This window comes from Magnolia sinica, chromosome 3 (assembly GCF_029962835.1).
Source record: "Magnolia sinica isolate HGM2019 chromosome 3, MsV1, whole genome shotgun sequence".
Taxonomy (NCBI): domain Eukaryota; kingdom Viridiplantae; phylum Streptophyta; class Magnoliopsida; order Magnoliales; family Magnoliaceae; genus Magnolia; species Magnolia sinica.
Window position 1 is genome coordinate 91,925,560 of NC_080575.1, and position 4,598 is coordinate 91,930,157.

The 4,598-nt window shown below is 35.3% G+C and overlaps 1 long non-coding RNA gene across 2 annotated transcripts; it reads right to left on the reverse strand.

Moving 5' to 3' along the window:
- Positions 1-2,502: 2,502 nt before the first annotated feature.
- LOC131238628 (uncharacterized) lies at positions 2,503-3,500 on the reverse strand. 2 transcript variants are annotated; one of them, XR_009167990.1, is made up of 4 exons: positions 3,352-3,500; positions 2,961-3,163; positions 2,786-2,869; positions 2,503-2,699 (listed from the first exon to the last, which is right to left on the reverse strand). It is a non-coding gene; the product is annotated as an uncharacterized LOC131238628 (long non-coding RNA). The 2 variants fall into 2 exon arrangements; XR_009167989.1 differs by having other exon boundaries at positions 2,503-2,869.
- Positions 3,501-4,598: the final 1,098 nt, after the last annotated feature.

The window sequence follows — 4,598 nt, forward strand, 5'->3', positions numbered from 1 at the left end:
AGGTTTAGGTTAGGGAGTTGATATTAAGATTAGGTGTAGGTTTAGGTTTAGGGATTTGAGAATACATTTAGGTTTTAGGTTTAGGTTTAGGTTATAGGTTACAGGTTTAGGTTTAGGTTTAGGTTTAGGTTTAGGTTTAGGTTATAAGCTATAGGTTTAGGGAATTGAGAATAGGTTAAGGTTTAGGTTTAGGAAATTGGGTTCGGGTTCGGGATCGGGTTTAGGTTTTGGTTTTCAAGTTTAGGTTTAGGTTAGGGAGTTGAGATTAGGATTAGGTGTAGGTTTAGGTTTAGGGATTTGAGAATACATTTAGGTTTTAGGTTTAGGTTTAGGTTATAGGTTATAGGTTTAGGTTTAGGTTTAAGTTAAGGTATAGGTTTAGGTTTCGGTTTAGGTTACAAGCAATAGGTTTAGGGAATTGAGAATAGGTTAAGGTTTAGGTTTAGGAAATCGGGTTCGGGTTCGGGATTGGGTTTAGGTTTGGGTTTTCAAGTTTAGGTTTAGGTTTAGGTTAGGGAGTTGAGATTAGGATTAGGTGTAGGTTTAGGTTTAGGGATTTGAGAATACATTTAGGTTTTAGGTTTATGTTTAGGTTATAGGTTATAGGTTTAGGTTTAGGTTTAGGTTAAGGTATAAGTTTAGGTTCGATTTAGGTTCTAAGCAATAGGTTCAGGGAATTGAGAATAGGTTAAGGTTTAGGTTTGGGAAATCGGGTTCAGATTCGGGATCAGGTTTAGGTTTTGGTTTTCAAGTTTAGGTTTAGGTTTAGGTTAGGGAGTTGAGATTAGGATTAGGTGTAGGTTTAGGTTTAGGGATTTGAGAATACATTTAGGTTTTAGGTTTAGGTTTAGGTAATAGGTTACAGGTTATAGGTTTAGGTTTAGGTTTAGGTTTAGGTTAAGGTTTAGGTTTAGGCTTAGGTTTAGGTTATAAGTTATAGGTTTATGGAATTGAGAATAGGTTGAGGTTTAAGTTTAGGAAATCGGGTTCGGGTTCGGGATCGGGTTTAGGTTTTGGTTTTCAAGTTTAGGTTTAGGTTTAGGTTAGGGAGTTGAGATTATGATTAGGTGTAGGTTTAGGTTTAGGGATTTGAGAATACATTAGGTTTTAGGTTTAGGTTCAGGTTATAAGCTATAGGTTTAGGTTATAAGCTATAGGTTTAGGGAATTGAGAATAGGTTAAGGTTTAGGTTTAGGAAATCGGGTTCGGGTTCAGGATCGGGTTTAGGTTTTAGTTTTCAAGTTTAGGTTTAGGTTTAGGTTAGGGAGTTGAGATTAGGATTAGGTGTAGGTTTAGGTTTAGGGATTTGAGAATACATTTAGGTTTTAGGTTTAGGTTTAGGTTTAGGTTTTGGTTTAGGTTATAAGCTATAGGTTTAGGGAATTGAGAATAGGTTAATGTTTAGGTTTAGGAAATCGGGTTCAGGTTTGGGATCAGGTTTAGGTTTGGGTTTTCAAGTTTAAGTTTAGGTTTAGGTTAAGGAGTTGAGATTAGGATTAGGTATAGGTTTAGGTTTAAGGATTTGAGAATACATTTAGGTTTTAGGTTTAGGTTTAGGTTTCGGTTATAGGTTTAGGTTTAGGTTTAGGTTAAGGTTTCGGTTTAGGTTATAAGCTATAGGTTTAGGGAATTGAGAATAGGTTAAGGTTGAGGTTTAAGAAATCGGGCTCGGGTTCAGGATTGGGTTTACGTTATAGGTTTTTGGTTAAGGTTTAGGTTATAGTTATAGGTTTTTGGATTTGAGAATAGGTTATAGGTTCTCGTTATAAGTTATAAGTATAGGTTTAGGTTAAGGTTTAGGTTATAGGTTTTGGGATTTGAGAATAGATTAAGGTTGAGGTTTAAGAAATCGGGTTCGGGTTCGGGATTGAGTTTAGGTTATAGGTTTTTGGTTAAGGTTTAGGTTATGGTTATAGGTTTTGGAATTTGAGAATAGGTTATAGGTTCAGGTTGTAGGTTATAGGTTATAAGTTTAGGTTAAGGTTTAGGTGATAGGTTTTGGGATTTGAGAATAGGTTTAGGTTACAAGTATAGGTTTAGGTTAGGTTGTAGGTTAAAGTTTAAGGAATTGAGTTTAGGTTATAAGTTTAGGTTATAATTTATAGGTTTAGGTTGTAGTTATAGGTTTGGGATTTGAGAATAGGTTTAGGTTATAGGTTAAGGGTGTGGTCCCTGCAAACACAGATATAAACATGGCCTGCTCCAATTGGCCAGGCCCTTCCAATGTTGTCCATAGGAAATGGACAGCTTCATCATGGTTATAACAGCGGTTCCCATCTTCTAGGGAGCCCCACTCAACATCCGGTTAGCTCCGACGCACATCCGGATCTACTCCTTCAATTTTAAGTAAATACATAAACATGGCCTGTCCAAATGGCCAAGCCACTCTCATGCTGTCCATAGGAAATGGATAGCTTCATCATGGTCATAATAGTGGTTCCCACCTTCCAGGGACCTTCACTCAACATCCGGATAGCTCCGACGCACATCCGGGTCTGCTCATTTAAATAAAATGGATTATCAAGATCATTTAAATAAAATCAGGTCCAATCAACAATCTGACCTGGAGGATTTTGTTAGTATTGTTGACGGCACCTCGAACCTTGTTTAAATCCAAGTTGCAATCTGTGGCCACTGATGCTATTTGTCTTTTTATGAAGTTGACAACGATTTCTGCATCAAACCCGGCGAAAGCAGCCCTAATGATAAAGAACATTTCTTTCCATGAATTCATTATCTCTCTCTCTCTCTTAATTTTTTAACTTTCCATTACAATAATAACTACCTGAAATCACGGCGTTTTCTCAAGATAGAAGTCCAATCCATCCCAACTTGTGCACCTGTTAGGACAAGTAATTCAAACAACATCCTGCAACACATTTAAATGCCTAATCAGTCTCACTCCAGTCTTATATATTGAATGCCTAATGTACAGTCTCTTGAATTGGTGCAAAGCATACCTGAATTGTTGTACACATCATTTGATTTCCAACCTCCCCAGGGAGTAGATTGATCAGATTGAATGGGCTGCTTCATTGCTTACTTCTTTTTCATCAACATCTGCACCTAGACATTCATTGCTTACTTCTTTTTCACTAGAAATGGTGCTTACCAAATGGAGGAAATCATACACATCTGTTACGACATCTAGATTTGATGCCACCTAGCAAAAAGAAGAAAGAAGGTGATTCATATTTATGCTTATGAAACAAAGTCTAATAGTTTACATAGCTAGGTTATTAAACTAATAAATTCTAAGAAAAATAGCAAGTGCCAAGACCTATGGCATAAAAAAATAATTGTTTCATGGATTAACAATCAAACAACAATGGTAAAGGGAAGAAAACTAACTTCTTTCTTGCTCCACATAATCTAGTTGGGGCGTCGTATTAGTTCATGTAAGATCTGCAGACACCACATGCATATAAATTAGTTCATGTAAGACCTGAGGACACCACATGCATATAAATACAATCATTAAAATCTGAAAAACATTAAAATCAATCAATGTGCATCGGATCATTTTAAAGCATGTTACCTTAGTTTCAATCAAAACACCTGAAAACAAGTACCCGGCATCCTCAACTCCCATTGATTTTCATCAAATAAACACAAACTTCAAAAACTAATAAACAGAAAAGTATCTACATGACCACTCCATTTTTCAGATAATCCAAGTATGAAGAACATCTGGGTCAATACATATGCATCAAATTGCTTGAGAACATCCCAAGTTCCCTTTTTTTTGGTCCCAAAAAAAAAAAATCCCGGAAACAAGTATCCATCATCCTAAATTCCCATCAATTAATATAACATGATCACATAAACTTCAAAAACTGCCAAATGCAAAAGTACCCACATGAGCTTCGCTTACACGTAACATAAATGATGTGAACAACACTCCATTAATTATGCCAAGTCCAAATAACTTGAAAGTGCCCCAAATTCCATTGGTTTTAGTCCAAGAACACCCAAAAGCAACGACTAATCATCAAAAACTCTCATTGATTCACATCAAGTAATCCCACAAATTTTAAGAATTGATAAATGCAAAAGCACCCACACAAGATTCCATCATCTAAACCATAAAAAATTATAATAAATATGCATAACACTTCATTTTTCAACCAATATGCATCAAACTGCTTAAGAACATCCCAAATTTCATTGGTTTTTCATCCCAAAACAATTGAAAATAGCCCACCCATCATCCTAAAGTCACATTGATTTTCACCAAATTAAAGAAAGTTCAAAAGGAGAGATACCCATATGAGATTTCCTTCTTGACAATAGAAAAATTATTACAATAGAATCCAAATGGATTCACATCAAATGATTACACAGACTTGAAGAACTGATAAATGCAAAAGCACTCAAATGAGATTCTGTTACATATAATAGAAAAAACCCACATAATACTCCTTTTTTAATCCAAATTTGATGAACATCAAAATCGAAAAATATGCATAAAATTGCTTCAAAACATCCCAAATTTCACTGATTTTCCAAAAAGAAAAAGAAAACAACTACACATCTACTAAAATCAAATTGATTTTCACCAAAAAAAAAGGGCATGTAGAATTTTGTCAATCTTGTCT